The following is a 19924-nucleotide window of genomic DNA, read 5'->3' on the forward strand; positions in this document are numbered from 1 at the left end:
GGAGGCCACTGCAGCTTTTACCACCCATCGCCCCTGTCATCGCTGCCATCGCTGCCAAAACAACTACTAACCATCTTTCTTGCATGTAAATGGAACAGTACTGAATATTCCCCAAAGCTAAAGGAATGGCTGGGGAGGCAGGTATTAGTCATTTTTTAATGTATACTGTTTTCCTAAACAACTGTTACACTGCTCATCTCTAAATTACATGAGCAGCGCTACCTTGTGGCAGACTGCCCTAAGTGCGGTATGGATAATAAGGTGCCGAGCACCGGAAACCAATTAAGTGCCGGTTCTTAGCACCGGAAAGCTCCGGCTCAAATTAAGCACTGGATGTGAGGTGGCTTGATGTAGCTGGGTTGCCAAAATGTAAACATTTAAACGAGAAGGGAAAACAGTTGCAGTTGCTCTGTGCATCTTTAGTAACTAAAGAATAGTGTCTCTTTTTTTCCAATTCACAGTATTATTTTGCTCTTGGTTGGTACTCGGTGCTTCATTTGTAACAAAACAAGCATTTCAAAAGCTAATAGGTGTGGCTTGCAAAGGGAAACCTTGTTAACAATTGAAAAAGAGTGAATATAAGAAATAGTACACCATAGTAACTTTGGGTCAGCCACCTTCAAACATTGGCTTTGATGTGTTTTTCCTGGTTGCCACCATCTCAACAAACTGTTTGTAAAATCATTAAGATAACATTCCTCTCTGCACACTTACACAGCAGGCTGTCGGGTCTTTCTTATGAGGGCATCTGCAGAATTAACATAAAAAAGGGGTAGGACTTGGTAAGTGAGGTAAGAGCATGGGCAGCAAAAGCCACATGAAGGCTTGGTTCATTTATGGTTTGTGGGTCCAAGAGTACCTTTGGTTTAGCCAGAGCCAGATGCCTGGCTCGAGCGTGATTCAGAACTGGCTCTAGCATTCAGCGGCTTACCCCGCCTCTATGAGGATACCTCCAACCCCCTTGCGGTGGGTTCAAATCATACCCATGTTTTGCTTATTAGGTCTACATTACTGACCTTGAGGGCAGTAAATGCACTATTTTACCTAATTGCTAAAACATTTTCTCAAGGAAAGAATCCCTCCTCCAGAATACTCATTTGCTTCGCTTGCTTGCTGCGCTTCACCGGAGGACAGTGTGCATGCAGGCGGTGGGCAGGGCTAGTGTTGGCAGTGGGTGGAGCCAGCAGTGGAGATGGGCCGGGTGGTGTCACTGGGAGAAGTGTGCAGCGCTTGCGGGATACGCCTGCTAAAAAGCACTTTGGGCTCCTGCACTTTAAAATATAAAATAAAAAAATAAGCATTGCATGGGCCATACATCAATTCAACTGCTTTCCAACCAAGAACTGACCCACCATGTAGCATCTGCAATGACTGCATTTCTTCTGTCTCAACACACTTCAGCACTTCGTCAGGAGTATGAAGCGCTGTATAAATCCAATTATAACAATATTTATATGAGAGAGTTTGGGCCAGTTTCAAATGTGTCCCAGTCTCAAGCCCAGCTGTTCTGAGTGGAGAAGCCTCGCTGCTCAGTGCACGTGTTATTCAGTCTGTGGGAAGGCCCCACACAGAAGTACATGCCATTCCAGCGTGTTCAGTGACCAATTGGAAAGTTGTCCAGGATACAGTAAAATGGCATTCCTCGCCTTATATGGTTCTTGGTGGAGGCAGCCTGTCTGTTCAAGCGACATAAAATGAAAACATTGTTGTCCATCTCGATTTATATCTGAATTAGGAGAAAGAAAGTTTGTTTCGAGAAATATTAGCGTGTGAAGTGTCACAGAACTATGTTGCTGTATCGTAGGTATTTTCAGAGCTAGCACATGGCAACTGTTCAAGCCACAGAAGGGGTGTTTCTTAATGCTGATTAATTTCGGCTCTAGCTGTAAACAGTCAGCAAGTTTACGTTCCCCCTTTGAGTCTGAGGTAAAACGGTGCAATTGGAGGAATAAGAATAGGTAAAGTTTTACAAGTGCGTCACTGCACAGGACCTCTTGTTGCATAATACAATACAAGGTACACACAGCAGCCTTCGTGCTTTCGACCCCTCTACAATTATGAACGTTGCTTATGCTACCCCTTGTAATCTGCTGGTTGAGTACAAAAGATGTTATTGTTAGCAACTATAAAGCACAGTCTCCTAGAAGCACCTATATAGGGCTCGATATTAGTGTGGCATTGCAGCACATTTTGGTTATATGCCATATGCCTTTCAAAATGTTTTCATCGCAGCCTGGAGTCTGAATCGTGAGATGGAGCCTATTCTGAGCTTACCAGGAGTTTTCAACGGCTTACAACCTGCCCATTGCTTACCATTTGTTGGCTTTGTCTGCATTCTCATTTGCTTACTTCTTATTCAATGGATTTTCTTGTCCCAGGTTGTCCATCTTGTGTTGTTGTTATTGTTATTATTTTTATTATTATTATTATTATTATTAGATAAGCTTGTATAGCGCACAGCTGCCCCAGCGAAGGGGCGTCCCGGCGCTGGTTGCAGTGTCAATGGAGAGCGAGGAGCTAGATCGTAGGAAACAAGTGGGTTTTGATGGCCTTATGGAAGTGTAACAGGCAATCTAAATGGCAAATCTGAACAGGGAGAGAGTTCCATAATTTGGCTGCAAGACAACGAAAGGTCCGGCCCCCGGCTCTGAGGCGTTTCACCCAGGAAACCGTAGCCAGACATTGCTCAGCGGAGCGCAGCTGGGGCGTGGGTACATAGGGGACCAGCAAATTAGACAGAATCTCAGGGTACGATAATTTTAGAATTTTGAAGGTCAGACAAAGTGCCTTGAATTCAGTTCTCTTAGGGATAGGTAGCCAGTGAAGGTGCCGCAAAACACCCGACAGCATACAACACCATGGTCAGGCCATGGTCCTGCACCACTCCCGCCAGTGGTTGGACGTAGAGGTTGAACAGAACAGGGAGAGTGCCGAGCCCTGAGTGTCTCTGCCCTGAAGCATAACCTCTTAACTATCTCTCTGACTGGCTGGCTTCTATCCTTCTGCTGCTCACTTTTGGGGACTACTTTTTAGGTTGAGCCTGGGCAGTGCATGTGCTGCTCTACAAGGCATTTTGTAAAGTAGACTATTGCTTGCAGCACCTTCCATCTTTTCAAATGTGTTCGTGTTTTTGCCCTTCGTACATGCCTGCTATTGAATGGATAGTATGCCTAATTTGTCCTGCCTTTCTATGTATACGACCCTCCCAGCAGACTGCCCCTGCTACATGTGGTCTTACACGTTTTTTAATTTACCTTACTTCCTACACAATTGTTTTTGTGAGGCTGACTGGGGCTTGTGTATGAGCACGGCGCCCGCTTTTACTAGGTATATTGTTTTTAAAATAGCATGACTGTCAGCGCACGGAGTTGTGTTTGTTCTATTTTGGAGCTTTTTTTTCATCCAACCTTTGACCCTTACAGAAGGAAGTACTTTAGAAGAATGTTGGCAACCGTAGCAGAAATTCTTTACAATTAGGAATCCTCTAGAATTACTGTTCCTTTGGCCCCTCTCGCTCACAGGCATGCAAGTCTCCACCCAACTCACCCACCCCCTTTATTGAAGAACACCTCTATCACGTGGGAGTGATGCGTGTTTACTCTGTACAAATTGGCCGTGCTGTTCGCTTCATCACTATGCATTACCGGCAGCTGATCTCCTCCAAATCAAATTCATAGCCCGATCAGCTCTTTTCCCAGAAATGGCAGTTGTATTTTACAATCTTGTTTTTTGAGCTTTTTTTACTGTGTGAAATCAAAGTAACAGGATCTAATCAACAGACTCCCCTTTCACCTGGCTGTTGCTCTCCAATCACTCAGTGGCGGCCGGCACGGATCGGGTGGGGGTGTTAGAAAAAAGAAAAAAACTGACCATATTGCCGCATTCCTTCTCATCTCTTCTCCGTCGTCTCTTCAGGCTGGCTGGAACAGGGGCGCAGGATGCACCCAGCTCCCAGGCTCCCCATGGACAATCACAATGCTGCAATGCAGCGTTGTGATTGGTCTGAGCACCATGGTTTGGCGCTCAGCCAGGGATTGGGGACTGGGCATGTTCTCCATCCAGGCTATAATGCATCCTGCCTGGAGAACATGCAAAGTGCGAATGAATGCTTGGCCGGCCCGAGACGGCTAGCAAAGCATTCATGCGCACTTGGAGTGGGCAAACCACTCCTCCTCTGTTCTGCTCTGAGAGCAGAGCAGCCCCCACCCTGCCCGCAGATCTGCAGCAGCAGGGAAACCTTAAATGATAATAACAACCAGTTATTATCATTGTATATTTCGTTTATTTACACTGCTAAAAAGCAGTGGGGCGACGCTCCTCTGCCTTAGCGGCAGAGCTGCCACTGCAGTCACTCATTTTCTGTTTGTGAAGCGAGATTGGGCAGTGAAGCAAAACCTCATTTAAAATGCCCGCCCTGCTTCCTGTTTACACTTCTGAACAGGAAGGCATCCGCACGGCTTTACTTTTACTTCAGGCCTCGGCACTCGCCACTACTTGTTGCAGGGACATTTTCAAGATTTTCTTAAGCTTCTGTAAAAGCAAAAAACGCTTTTAAAGGATTCAGCTTGACTCCTACATTCTTGTGTCCCGGATGCCAATTAAAAATGCGCGTTCTCTGGGGTTCTGTCAAAGCAGCTGTAAATGTGTATAGAAAAGCTGCAGTTTGAGTCGCTGATCACAGTGCGAGCAGACACCCAATGTGATCATGTCTCCAAGAACGCTTTTGGAGGTAGGTTTTCCACATGTTTTGATTTAATAGTACTTTGTCTGAATTGTTAACTTCACTACAAATAAAACTTAGAGCAGCTGGAACTTGAGCTCAAGCATGAAAGCCAGCCCTTGCTCGAGGTGGGGAGAGATTCTGTTAAGCTTTTTATTAAAAATCTTTCTCTCACTTTAAATGTCAGTTTCTCTTATATAGAGGTTTCACAAACTACCAACCCTTAACCATTTGTCACACATTTGTTGGCTCGAATCTCTTCTCAAGGGATTGGCCTAGCCGAATCCAGTGCTGTGATAAGTTACTTTGTATTTGTATAGCGCAGCATTCACCAATTACTTGCCTCTTGCTGCTTAATCACTTGCATTAGTGTGTGTCATCACACTATTTCAGCCATTAAGCGCACATTCTTTAATTGGCCTCTTGGTGCTTAATCACTAGCAGTAGTGTGTGGCATCAGCAGAGCAAATTCAGGATTATTTGCCCTCTGAGCAAAGTTGGATTTTGTTGCCCCCCCTTACAGCCACTGAGCCTACATTCTTTAGTTGGAGTGTCAATCTGGTGCCCTCCTGCTGGCGGTGTCCTAACTATCCACCTTGTCCTAGAGCATGCCCTCTCATCTGCATCTCATGTTGTTGTCCTGGATACACATTATTGCCCTGGCTTCGTGCACTAGGCTGAATCACATCCCCATTATCCTGACGTAGATGCACTGTTTCTAGGAGGGTACATTTTAGGCAAATTCCACCTAGATCACCAGCAGGGGCACCAAACAGATTCTACCAACTGCACAAGTGGCCCATCTCAAGGGTAGAGAAACAGCAAATGTCTCCTGCCCTATGGGGGCAACGAGCTCTCATCAGTCCTTCCCAGATCCATCTGAAATGTCGGACACTGATCGTCAAAGGCATACAGGTTCACTTCATATAAACCTAGAGAACTCGTAGACCATCGCAAGGCTTTTCAATAGTTAAAAATTCAACAACTTTGTAAAACTTGCATGGCATTCCTAGGTACGGGTTGTCATCCGGTGATGTTACCCACACCAGCGGGGTCAATGCTTTGTTTGCACTTCCACCGCTGTGCCCTGGCCAGATATTGGTTCACTGCACATTGGGATTTGTAGTTTTGTTTAATACATTAAAACATCGGCAATAACAATTCCAGAATTCAAATGAAGTTTTGGACTGGATGAGCTATTCATAAATGCAATAGGTTAACTTCAAAGCTCTGTCCAGGCAATGCGGACCATTCCAAACTTGATTCTGAAATCTAGCACTGTCCAAATACTGCTTTCTGGTACTTGTAGTGTTATTCTACAATGCTTCACCAGTGAACCCACTTTAGATGCTAACAAAGCACTGACGATGTAATTAAGAGGTGTGTGTTTAATTGTAAATTGATGGATTTCCCAGTTACTGGTGAGGAATCAAAAACAAAGCTTCGAAAGATTTCACCAAGTTTCAGCATGTGTTGTTTCTATTATTTGCTTGCACAGAGTAGAAGTTCAAATCAAAACCCTTTTTAGATGAAACCAATCCCACTCTGCCAATACATTTGAACCATCTGTAACCACAGTCTCAGACAAGCATTTGCAATGCAATAGGGCTCGCATTTGCGAGAGTTTGAGCTATTGGCATTGTAAATGAAAATGCCTTTCATTTACGTGTTTTGAAAACCCACAAGCGGTGCGTAAACACCACTTTGTACTTTTAGCCATTGCTTACGAGAAGCAAGGCTGGCAGTAACTGCGCCTCTTTTACTGCCAGCCTTGCTTCTCGTAAGCAAGGACTATAAGTGCGTGTTTTCTAGCGCCGTTTGCAGGTTTTCTAAACACATAAATAAAAGGCATTGTCATTTACGATGCCAATAGCTCAAACTTTCGCAAATGTGAGACCTATTGCATTGCAAATGCTTGTTCTTTTTGGCATGGCATTGCACAAAAGTTCATTTGATTTCCAGCTATCTCCCCCGTGTGTTTCTACCTTTCCCCAAATACCTGCCTCCCGTGCTGCTGTCTCCCTTGAGTACTACAAGCCCTCTCTTATCACTTGTGTGCTCCTTCTCTTAAGAAACACCTCAGTGCTCCAAGTTGTTTTCTCCCTCGTCAGCTTCTCCCCCAACATCCGTTTTGCTTCTCCCTCATGTGCTGTTTTTCCCCTCCTCTCCACCCTCTCCTACTTCCAGTTGCCCCCAACCACCCACCTGGTCCTATTTTCGGGGTAAATTGCTGTTGGCTCCTCTGGCTCAAAAATCAAGTTCGTGCTACTTCAGTTTTATGGTGATTTAGTTTGATATTTTTTGATTTATCGAACCATCTCGATTGCTAATTTAAACAAAAAACCACGCAGGTGCCATTTAGTTGTTGTGCATCTGTGAACATCTACACAATTACATGGCTGGATGTGTCATTGCCCCTTTTTCATTTTTTATTTTTTGCTTTAACTTTTTTTCATGTTGCGCATTATCTTGCTGATGCTGTACAGCATTGCCGAAGGGCATTGGAAGTGTCTGTCCCAAAAGTGCGACCTACTGGCTTTGTGTATTCTTGTATTTGTAGAGGTGCCTTTTCATTTGGGTGAGAATGTCAGTGTTAATTGTTACTGAGTTCCTAGGGGCTTGTGTTTCGGAAATGCAGAGGACTGAGGCAAACTAGAAGAATGTACCTGACTGACAACCAAGATTTTCAATGGACAAAACATAAATAATTAAAGACTCCCTGACTCCAACTAACCCTCCCTCGCCCCTTGATTTCTGTCTTACTCCGTTTTCAGCTTCCTCCTCACATCTCAAAGTGTGGGAGACCTGGAGCACAGTGGTAAATACGCTGCCCCAGAACAATTCCATCCAACTCATCAAGATAGGTTGACCAACACCCAGCCCTGTTTCAAGTATTTTAGAACTCAGGCGAAATTATATTTTCACATTTATGTGCTCTTTTTCCGTTCGCAACAGTGCTTTTTGAGGCAATTTGTTCAATTTGGTGCCCTCTTGTGGCTACTTTTGGTGGCACCTTAAGGCATCCTGCCTGCAGTGGCCTCAATGTAGCACCATGCCTGCCCCCATCACAGCTTCACTGTCCTGCAGTGCTTTGCAGAAGCCGCCAAGAGACACACACGCAATACAAATAAATACCGTAACATAACTTGAGCGTGTATGTTAATGGAATGCCATTTTGACAAATTATCTTATTGCCCTGGCATTGTACGCTGTGGGTGTATCTAGTCCTAGTAATGATATCACTGCAGGTTCATTCAAGTATATACAATCACTAAAACAGAAACAAAGAAAAATGCATTTGATTAATGGAAGTATACAGACTTCATGTCAATTCGGGAGGAAAAAGCAAGAAGGCGGGGCTGTACATACCTTCGTGGACGAAGGGATAAAGAAAAGGCATGCCAGTGTTGAAAGTGAGAAGTGTTACATCCAGGGGGTGATGGTGGGGGACAAGAGGAGGACAGGACACATACCCAGGAGGATATCCCAGACACTTCCCACAATTACAGCTCTGCTCATGTATGTGCATGCATGTTCATTTATAAGCATGCCCTTAACGGTAAGTGGCATCCACCTCCCATGCACCCAGGCTCTGTTTCTCTTGTCTGCTATTGTCATTGAGTGAACTTGTGTATGTTTCCAGCTCGAACCAGTACACTAGTTCATTGATTTTGAACTGTTTTCATGTCCACAGTATCCACAGAGTTTAGCAGAAATCTCCATCAGCAAGAATTGCACCATCGTGCCACAATTTGTGATTAGATGAGACTGCTGCTGCCTATTGCTGTCCTGTGAATGTTAATGAAGTTTGCCCTGCTGCTGATCTTCTTGTACCTGTGTAAATGTCTGTGTGTGAGGGAAGATTGCAATGCTGTTGCTTATGCTGTACCTTCTTGGACGGGACAGAGGCATGCATTGGTACTCTTAGGTAAAGTTTTAATTTCTGGTGCGAATGGGGTACTTTTTCTGTGTGTGTCAGTTATGCATATTCTGTTGCTGCCCAGTCTGTGTCTGCCCTGTGAGGAAATATTGCAGTGCTGCTGATGGGCTAAGTTCCAGAGGCATCCACTGCTTCTGATATGCTGGACTTGAGTGGTGTGTGTGAGGGACGTGTTTTCTGCTGTTACTGGTTCAAATAATTACCATATTTTTCTGAGGCAGGATTAGGGCACCGCGCAGGCGTAAAACGTGATGAACGGGTTGCCAAACATCTCAGGTGGTGACAGCCCCACCTGTTCAGGCCTGATGCAACTAACCTGCCAAACTTAGACTCCCTCACTGTGTCAGCTTTCAGTGTTTACCTGAAGTACTCCCACCAACTCAGCAGGAGCACTTTTGAAAAAATAGTCAATGTCATCGGGTCCACCTTTCCATGGCTGCCCAGTTGGCATTTATTAGCAGCTCAGAAACATTTGTTTATGAAAAAATATGAAAGCACTGTCCCTGACATGACTGACTTCTTACCCCAGTGCGTGGGGGATTTTGCAGTTTTTATGTCTGGCCTAGGCAGCACTTGCGGTGTCTGTTCGAGACGTGCTGTAGCTACTCTATGGGCTTAGAGCATGCCCATCGCTTTTCATTAGTTCCTTTGTGTGCCTTTCAAAAATCCTCGGTTTTCTGTGGTGAAGCTTCACGCAAGTGCATGCTTTCCTTTCCCTGTCGCCTTTGATGTTTCTTATACTCTGCAGGTTTATAAGACCTTTTCATCTTGGTTGGTAGATTATGCGTTCGATCACAAATTCTTAGACGCCCATGGTTTGATTGGAAAAATGTTTTAATTTAATTAATGTTACTGAATGTGTAGTTTAATGCACTCACTGGGTAGGTGATTCGGTTTTTACATTTACCACAGATGGTCGTAGTGGTAGGGGAACACAAAGTCCTGTGCTTGATGTACAGCTAGGGCTGTTGTCTAGTGCAGCACAACGACATTCTTTACACTTGGCAACAATCACTGCCAGAATGACACAGAGTGGGCTGCATTAACTCTCTACTAGAGAACAGCTCAGGAGGGCGCGTGGGACTGGGAGAAGTAGGTGCGTATGTGCACATGCACCAGCAGTCACCCTGGCGCCTCCTGATCGCGGGCCCAGGGTCATGACTCGCAGCATTCAAGCAACAGAATGAAACTAAACTGCTAACTTTGTGTTTTAATTACATACTGAAAGGAGCAGGCCATGCTGGATGTTAGCTGGGAGAGGCACAGGCTTTGCTAGAGCAGCCAAGGGCAATTTATGGGCTGTAGTCCGAGGGTTTTCTTAACGCAGGATTAAAGCCAGATGTTTAATAGTGAGAGAATTCCGTAATTCTACTGCTGCAAAACCCTGATCTGGCCAAGGTTCCCCTAAGCGCCTACCACTAAAGGTACAAATGTGCACTATAGTTCTGAAAATGAATCACCATGTCTAAAAGACGCAATGCTGGCTGCAATAGACCTTTAGCACAAACGCCCCTACTTGAATATTTCATTTTTCTTCACAGCTGTTTTTTTTTGGGCGTCCTTGCATTTACATCTTTGTGGAAGAAAAGGGCAGAGTGGCAATTCTGTTTTTGTCTGTAAAGTCACTGTGGATGATGACTTTACTTGTACTTCCCAATATGATATGGAGCGCACTGCAACACTGCTAATGCTTGCCTATAAACGATGACTTGTGCAGTTTATGAGCTTACTTTAGCTCCTGTTTTGGTTTTTAATCGATACCGCGACCCTCCTCCCCATCATTACTTGCCTATTGACGTTGCTTGCCCTACCATACCCTCTCTGTTGCTTGCCCGTTTATACTGCCCTGTCCCCTCAAAACGACTATGAAGCAGCATGGGCCGGACGCGTCATAACACTTTTTTTTCTAACTTAGCTATGCTGCAGACCAGTTGTACTGTTGTGAAACAAACTAAAAACATTAACAAAGCCAATAACAGTCAAAGTCGAAAACTAGTGGCTTTGCCAGTGCTTGCTCTTTAAACTTTCAGCTGATTTCCTGAATAGTCAAGACTTCTTGGAGCTTAAGTGGTTTCAGTTGTGGAACTTGAGACTTGCAACTATGGGCGCACTTCAAATAGGTACTATGATCCACACACGTGCTAGCATTTCCATTCCCTGCCATGGGGAGCACTCACTGCAGAGGCACGCTTTACATGCCAGCATGCTGTAATGTTTGCCACTGCTTACAGCACATAACCTGACATCTACGCATGTAGGGAAATTATTCAACAACGACCTATAATGGGTGATATAGTCAACCTGTGCTTTAAAGTTTTTACCTTTTGTGTTTGGCCACAGCAACTTAGGTGCCCATCTTGATTTCTCTGAAAATAGATAATAGCACTTGTATGTAAACTTAGTAATACCGTATGCAGTCGGATTGTATTTTTCCTTCCTTGTACAACATGGAACTGTGTATCCTGTTCTCTGCAGTTGTCCTTCTTTTGAGCCTTTGAGCCTTTGTGTAAGTTATTTGTTCTCTGGCTGCCAAAATTTACTCATTGCCCGGTTGATTGTCTGGGTTAGTCATTTGGGGCTAAATGGAGGGGCGAAAGAGGCATGAATTAGAACAAATGCAAGTCATTTTTACAGCTTTTTATTCTTAAAGTGTACCTTTCGGCCCCCTCTTTATTCCTTTTCCCTCAATCAGCGATGGTGTCTATGGTTTTCTTGCACTTTGCGTCGTGGCTCGCATCTCATCTGTTTCCTGATCCATAGGTTGACTGCAGTCAGAGTATCCTGATTTTAACAAACTATACCAAAACCTTTGTACAGGTCAAACTCTCCTATAGTCCTAGCACATTGCCAAAGCCTGGTTCACAGTAATGGTATGGGCTGGTAACGAACACTAGTGGTATAGATCTAATAACATCCTTAAGGTCAAACAGACTCTAGGCAATTTCACATGGGTAGATTGTCTGAGGAATGCTTTCAAATGGAAATTGCTTTACCAATTATGAGTTTAATGGGCACGTAGAGTTAGAACTCTTCCCTCTGGAAGGCATAACAGTTTCCACAAGAAAGTGTTTTAATGTGCACAATTGAGTGATGACCACAGTTATTTGTGTCTTTAAAGCCCTATGTAAGATGCTAAAGCCACTCCTAAAGCTGAAGGTGAAGTGCTGAATAATTCTAAAGTCATAATCCCACCCAGATTCAGGGCAGCCTAGTTCTCACATTGCATGTGTGTAGCATTTTTGTATTTGGCACTTTTGAGTGACAGTTTATCACACTTGGAGCAAATCGCTTAATATTAATTTCAGAAATGACTGTGATCCAGCGGTGTACTAACAACAGATACTCCACTACCATATACTCACCTGAGTAAACAGCTGGTGTAAAGTTTTATCATTTTCACAATATTCAGGATTAGTTATTCAGTACCTCTGTTCATCTCTTAACTAGCCCTTCACTGATCAAAACGTTCTTTCCTCTGGTCAATGGACCATTAGTTGAACTAGTTGATGGTGATAATTAACATAACTCTAACTATTCATTTATTTATGAAGTAAATAACCACAGACTCAGGAAAGTTTAAATCTTTATCTAAATTAAATATATGTGAACCATCTCAAAATACAGTGTAGTCACCAACATTCATAGGAGAAAATTCAATTCATAAACATCATGCATAAGTCTTGGACTCATACAACAATCAATGCTCAGAAAGGGAGAGGACAGAGAGAAAAGGACATTAGCAAATAAAGAGAAATTATAATTACCAAGGATGGTGTGGAAGACCAACCCGTTGGCCAAAGGGCTGGTAAGGGTCCCCTGGAATAGGTCAGGACACAAAGACTTCAGGACAGGATAGTTGACCTCTCTAGAATACCGACAGTTGCGTTGCACCCCTCTCTGACATTCTCTTCCTCCTCGAGATTCTTCTGCAATCTTCAGATCTAACCCAATTAATTAGGATAGAAAGTTCTGCTTCAGGTTCTGCAGTCCGCTCTTCATCAGCAACTTCAGCATCTCACAGCATATCTTCAGCACCGCTCACAGCATCTCCCCAGCAACAGCTAACTAACTAATTAAAGCTATCTTAATTATACCCTTCATTTCTCTGTGTTCCACCCACTAAAGTTTCAATATCGTAAAATACGAAATTTGATTGGTCAGGCAAGGGGGATCTTCATCACACCATGCTTACATGTCACTAAAATCAGTTCAACTATTGTTCGCAAACCCATCTCATTAATTTTTATTCATACATTTTATTTCCATCAAAGTATTGTATCCACATAGCAACAATTTTATTTCATTATGAATACGACTCTTCATTGTTGAACTCTGCACCATCCATAGTCTCTTGGCTATCATTCAGATTCTCAGTCATTGTTCATGGTTCACTTAAGTAGGCATGCGCAGACTTCGCGTCACTCCATTCAATTCATTTATGCGAGAGACACCCAAATACACACTAATGCTAAAAGTCAGTAGACAAATGTTACTTTCTCAAATAAAGTGTTTGCACTGTATACCACCCACATTTACTCTATCCCATTTTATTTATTAATACTTTCCCCTGCATTAGCATTAGTAAAATAGCTTGTTTTCATTCCAGCTAAGCAGGTGCCATGCACGCTTCTGCTCATGCGCCAGAATTTCCCTCCAAGCATTAGTTTGTCATCCTACGTAGATGTAGTTGAGGCATGCGCCAAACAGATTTCCCATTTAAAGTGGTATTAGTCCTTTTCAATGTTATCCACGTTAGTACACCCATACACAAGCTTCGCTAACCCACGTGTTCATGTAGTGCATATTAGTTTTCACGAATCTCTATTAATAACTTGTTAGTAAGTTAAATGAGTGGATTGCTTCCGAGCAAGTCTCTTTTCTACGAGACCTTGCTCCATCAATCCCCTCTCTGAATGCATTTTGAGCCTTCACAAAATTACCCATCCCTTCCCAGATGCCAACTTTAGCAATTCTCAGTTTCCTCCTCTTCTCCCCTCTGGATTTCATCAGTCACGTCTTTTCTTTCTAAGTCTTTCATCTTTTTGTATATCTTTCCTTTCATCTCTTCTAATTGTATTTCTCCATATTCCCTCTTTCGTTTCTTTCCTTTCCCTTCCCTTTCTGTATGTATTCTTCTTTTTTCCTTGCTACTGCAACACTTGCATGTAATCATTATTATCAATACTATTGTCATTATCACAACTACTAGTAATATTATTTGACCTAGAAAACTCTTTCCAAAATTAATAAACGATTTCCCTATTGATGTTATATTCTTTGTTAGTCTCTCCGATACACTGTCATCCTCCAGTTGGGCCAAATCTTCATGCATTCTTGTAATATTTTCAATATACCCTTCAATTTTCTTACTTTTGTCAAGAATGTAAGTGCAGCAATGTTGAATTTTCAATATACCACAGACTCCGACCTTTTTTGCCAATAAGATATCAAGAGCAAGACGATTTTGTAAAACCAAAGACCTTATTGCCACCATCTCTGTAATAATCATTAAGAATCCTCCAGCAGTATCAGTTGAAAGACGATCAACTACTGTTGACAATTTGCAAATTTTGCGTGAATTTAGAATGACTCGAACTGTGGGTATCAATGCACCAAATATATCACCCACTATTTCAGAAAAACTATCTCTTCTTCTCGGTGTTAGTTCATTAGATATTTCATTGATTCCATTGATTCTGTCACCATGGTAGATCTTTGGGAATACTGTTCCAAAATAACAACTACCATACCATCGTGAAGGTAACCTATAATAGACGTTAATTCCGCACACATAATAAACTCCTGGAAATTCAGGATCAGTTCCCCCTTTTAGTCCCCATCCTCCTATAATTAGGAAGTTGTCTTTGCATTCACTGGAACCAATGAAAATGTTATTATAATCAGTCTTCAACCTAAAGAGGCAGAATTTTCCCTTTTTCACAAAGTCTAGGGACATTGCAGCATGAGCCTCGCCCTTTGCATAAATTCCCTCTTTCTCAGCCCATGGAGGTACATGGGATGTCGGTTCAGCATATTTCACTGTTAAATCCTATCTCCTTTCTTCTACTAAATTTAAAAACTCTTTCTCTTCTTCACGTAATATACATGTTAAGTTATCCTTGTGTGTCTGTGCTATATCTATTGGGCTCATCGTTAAGAAAATTCACCCATGAACTATGCATCTTTACTACTAAGTACTGGATTCATATTCATTCTAATAGGTAGTTGTGAAAATACTACATCTAAGTTTGAATAAAAATACTGGTGCTTCCCTGTTACATAAAATAAACATGATAGAACACTACATGATACACCATATGTTAAAGGTCTATGGTGGTAAGTTACCACTTCTGACACGGATGATGGTAATTTCATACAGTCATAACAATCACTAATCTCCATTGTATTAACGTACTGAAATAATAATTTAGTGACCAAATTTAAAGATGAATCATTTGATTCATTATGATGATTGTTTGTCTCATCTATCCTTTTCTAATTCTATTTTAGTTCTTTTCACTGTATCTATTTTCTCATTAGTAACTGTATTATTCTTGTTACTTGTTACCATTATTAAAGGCACCTCCACTGTTAGAAATAACTACACTAATATTAATAGTAAAATACTACTTAAGCTAAATCTAAGACATTCCTGTTTTAAACTTCGTTTCGGTTGTTCATTGACTTCAACTTCTGCCATTTTCAATCTGAGAAAACATTTATTTTCTCTTTTTCTTTCTTTATTCATTTTTTCTTTTAGATACAGTCTTTTGTTTTAGGGTAGTCTTTGTTTTCATCAATCTGTGCAACATGAACTCTCTCGGATTCTTCCCGCAAATCTAAATATACAAATTATTCTAGAATAACATAGGTCCACTCAGGGGCCTTGTATTTCCTGTTCAGAATCCTCAGTCTTGGACTTCTTCGCGTGAGTTTTACTGTTGGCTGTTTAGATTTAGTTTGACTTGAAATTTCATTTACTTTTTCTGGTTTCTTTTCTAACTTCCTTAAGTAGTATCTTAATCTTTTCACTCCACCTGGCCATTATCACCTTTTCTACCTCTTTTGACCTGAACTGCACTTTCATCTTCTTCGTCTTTTTTTAAAGTTCTTTTATTTTTATTTTGTCTGGGCACAATCTGGTCTTCGTCTTCCCTTTCTAATTGTCTTTGCTCTTGATTTTCTGTATTTGGATCTTCTTCTGTCTGCACCTGTTCAGGTCTTATTTTAATTTGTTCTTCTGCCTGAACCTGTTCTTCTGCGCCTATCTGGTCCTGTTCAGGTCTTATTATGATATGTTCTTTTGCCTGAACTTGTTCTTCTTCTTCTATCTGACCCTGCTCAGGTTTCTGAGTAGCTTTGTTCACTTCTACCGGAGTGTGTTCTTCTTTCCCTGTCTTTTCCTGTCTACCTTCCTGTCTCTCTAATTTATTTCTTCTTCTTGTTTCGTTAACAACTTCAGATATTTCAATCACTGTATCCACCCTTCCGGACTTGTACTTGGCTGTTCATCATCTGTTTGTCTGTCAGAATCTGTCACTCTAGATTCTACGACTTCACAACCTTCAGCTTCTGACGTCTCAGCTTGTTCGGTCAGTTGCTGCTCTTGTTTTCAGGTGGGCTCGGAACTCTTCTGGTATGACTAGCATGAATCCAATTGGGTTAACCTGCACACATCACTGCTGTGGTAGTGACCAGTATGACTTGATGTGGTTTATGCCACCTGGGTGCTAGGCACGATTTGCTGGCGTGTTTCTTCACTACCACCCAGTCTCCAGAATTCAAATCATGCACCTGTGTTGGCTGCCTGGCAACTGCGTCTTCTCCAACCTGGTGAGAGACAGAACGCACTAGGTCAGCCAATCCTTTGCAATAGTCCAATACCAGATCATCAGTTATATTCATCAATTTCTTTCCAGGAATAAATGCTTGTCTCATTGCCCTTCCCATGAGTATCTCATGAGGACTCAATCCTGTGTTTCTGTCAGGAATGCCTCTGAGGTCCCATCAATACAAGAGGCAATGCATCAGGCCATTTTAGTGTTGTGGATGCACACACTTTCCCTAATCTTGACTGGATTGTGCTGTTAAGCTGTTCAACTACTCCAGAAGCCTCTGGCCGATAAGCACAGTGCAGTTTTTGTTCAATGTTAAATGCAGCACCGATTAATCTAATTATCTCATTATTAAAATGAGGTCCTCTATCTGATTCCAAAGTGACTGGATAAACAAATCGAGGTATCCACTCTCTCAACAGTAATTTAGCCACAGTGAGACTGTCCTTTCTTCTAGTTGGGTATGCTTCTACCCATCTCGAGAACAGGAACACTATGACAAGAACATACTTCAATCCATTGCATGAAGGCAACTCAATGAAGTCTAACTGCAGCCTGGTGAATGGTCCTTCTGTCTTTCCAATTTTCCCCCAACTAACCACTGTCTTTCTGCCTGGACTTTGCTGCTGACAGAATAAGCATCTTTGGCAAAGGCTTTCTGCAACTACCCTAAAATTTCGATTATACCAATTTTGTCTGACTAGTCTGATTATTGAGTCCCTGCCAATATGTGTTGTCCCATGGTATACCCTTGCCATTTGAGAGAGAAAACAATCTGGCATGACTGGTCTGCCATCTGAGTACACCCACACTTCATCTTCTGTCTCTTTTGTGCAACCTGACTTTATCCAGAGTTAATTTTCCTCAACTTCTTCCTGCAACTGTCTTACCTCATCCCATGTTTCTAGAACTGAGAAAAACATAAGTTGGCAGCTGGTTTCATCTGTTTCCATTTTCCTGTTAATTGCCATTGTATTTCTTGCACAATATTGAGCAATTTGGTCTGCATACCTATTACCTGCCGTCACAAAGTCATTTCCTGACTGATGTGCTGCACTTTTGACAACAGCTATTTCTTTTGGCAATTGTAATGCTTCCAATAAACTTATCAAAGAAGAAAATTCCCTTTTGTGTCTAGATTCACTTCAAATAATAATTATGATATTTTTATTAGTTTAAAATATCATAATTATTATTTGAAGTGAATCTTGACACAGAAGGGATTTTTCTTTTTTGATAAGCGTAACACTACCCAGTCCCTTTTGGTCCAACTAGGGTAAACTCTCTCATATTTTGGGATGCTTCCAATAAATCCTTTACATCTTTGCTGTTTTTAATGGGAGATCCTGAAGTCAGAAATCCCCTCTGCATCCAGAGCTGGCCAAAGTTGTGCACAACCCTAAAACCATATTGACTATCCGTGAATATGGTCATTCTCCAATTCCTCCCAATTTTGCATGCCTTTGTTAAGGCCACCAATTTGGCTACTTGTGCAGACTTGACTCCCGGTAAACAGGATGCTTCAATGACTCCTGATATCTTACATACAGCATATGTAGCACTGAGCCCTCCTCCTTCTGTTCTCAGACATGACCCATCCACGAATAATACATGATCTGATTCTGTCAAGGGTGCTTCTTTTATTTCTGGGCGGGGCTTAGTAAACAATTCAGTCACATCCAAACAATCATGATCAACCTCACCTTTCACTTCTTCACAACATGGATCTGGCAATAATGTGGCAAGATTCATTATTGTACACGTTATCTCCGTCACATTTTCTGCTCCCGAAATCACTTTTTCATATTTAGTCATCCGACTAGGAGTGAGGGGCTGTGTTTGAGTCCTTGTTAAAAGAATCTCGACTGAGTGTGGAACATATACCTTTACAGGATCTCCCATCACAATGGATTCACTTTTCTCCAGACTCACACAGGTAGCAGCTACTGCTTTTAAGCAGCCAGGTAAGGATGAAGCCACTGGACCCAAGGTGGCAGAGAAATATGCCACTAGATGTCGGCTTAATCCATGTCTCTGTGTTAACCCCTTGTATGCCCATGACGAGCTGGACTCGTCATGGAGCACAGTCGCGCTGTGCCCATGACGAGTCCAGCTCGTCATGAGGCATACCCTAGGGAATCCCTCTGGTGCGGGCACCAGAGGGATTCCCTTTCTGCAAGAACAGCCTCGGGAGCTGGGGAAGAGCTTCCCCAGCACCCGAGGCCCCCCCTACCTTTCACTGTAATGACGATCGGTGCGCACGTCGCGCCGACGTCATTACAGTGAAAGTGAAACAGAAATGAGCCATGAGGCTCATTTCAGGTTTCACTTTGTACGTGCTCAGGGGGCTATCTCAGCCCCCTGAGCACGTAGAAAGACGAGAGAGGTATCGTTGGAAAGGGGAGAATCTCCCCTTTCCAATGGTATCCCTCCCCAGTGGATCCCTGCTTGGTGATCGCCACAGGAGGGCGATCCCCAAGCAGGGATCCACCCACTAGACACCAGGGAGGGGGGAGCGGCCCCTTGGGCAAGGGCCTTTGCTCCCCCCTGTTTATTTTTGGGAAATTTAGTCTTTTTGCCCCCCTGGGGGGCAGATGGGGGCATCAGCCCCCAATCTGCCCCCCGGGGGGGTAAAAAGCCCACTAGACACCAGGGAAGTTCTGTATAAAACAAAATAGGGGTGGGGGCTGCCCAAAATGGGCAGGCCCATGCCCCCACCCCCCCCAATTACTACAGTCTTTCTGCCCCCCCCGGGGGGCAGATGGGGCATTGGCCCCTAATCTGCCCCTCCGGGGGGGCAGAAAGCCCACTAAACACCAGGGATTAGTCTTTAGTTTTATTTTTAGGGTGGGGGCTGCCCGCAACGGGCACGCCAATGCCCCCACCCACCACCATTACAGCCTTTCTGCCCCCCCTGGGGGGCAGATGGGGCATCGGCCCCCAATCTGCCCCCCCCGGGGGGGCAAAAAGCCTACTAGACACCAGGGAATTGTAAAAAACAAAAAAATAGGGGTGGGGGCTGCCCAAAACGGGCAGGCCCATGCCCCCACCCCCCAACAATTACTACAGTCTTTCTGCCCCCCCCGGGGGGCAGATGGGGCATTGGCCCCTAATCTGCCCCTTCGGGGGGCCAGAAAGCCCACTAAACACCAGGGATTAGTTTTTAGTTTTATTTTTAGGGTGGGGGCTGCCAATGCCCCCACCCACCCGCCACCATTACAGCCTTTCTGCCCCCCCGGGAGGCAGATGGGAGCTGTAGCCCCCAATCTGGCCCCCCCTGGGGGCGCAGAATGCCCACTAGAAACCATGGATTTTTTTGTTTTATTAGTGTAGGGGTAGGGGCTCCACAAAATGGGCATGACAATACCCCACCCCACCCCCAGAGAAATTCCAGTCTTTCTGCCCCCCCGGGAGGGCAGATGGTGGCAG

The 19924-nt window shown here is 43.4% G+C and overlaps 1 protein-coding gene across 6 annotated transcripts in view; it reads left to right on the forward strand.

Moving 5' to 3' along the window:
- The window catches only part of TMEM200A (transmembrane protein 200A), a 531959-nt gene that overhangs the window by 138408 nt on the left and 373627 nt on the right, over positions 1 to 19924 (forward strand). The window contains exon 1 of one of the 6 annotated variants that reach the window (XM_085611874.1): positions 4582 to 4729. The exons of the other annotated variants lie outside the window; for them this stretch is intronic. The gene's annotated coding sequence lies outside the window, so the exon portion shown is untranslated. Of the gene's footprint in view, positions 1 to 4581; positions 4730 to 19924 lie in introns of those variants that run through there. 6 annotated transcript variants of the gene reach the window in all.

Source organism: Triturus cristatus, chromosome 6 (assembly GCF_964204655.1).
Source record: "Triturus cristatus chromosome 6, aTriCri1.1, whole genome shotgun sequence".
NCBI lineage: Eukaryota > Metazoa > Chordata > Amphibia > Caudata > Salamandridae > Triturus > Triturus cristatus.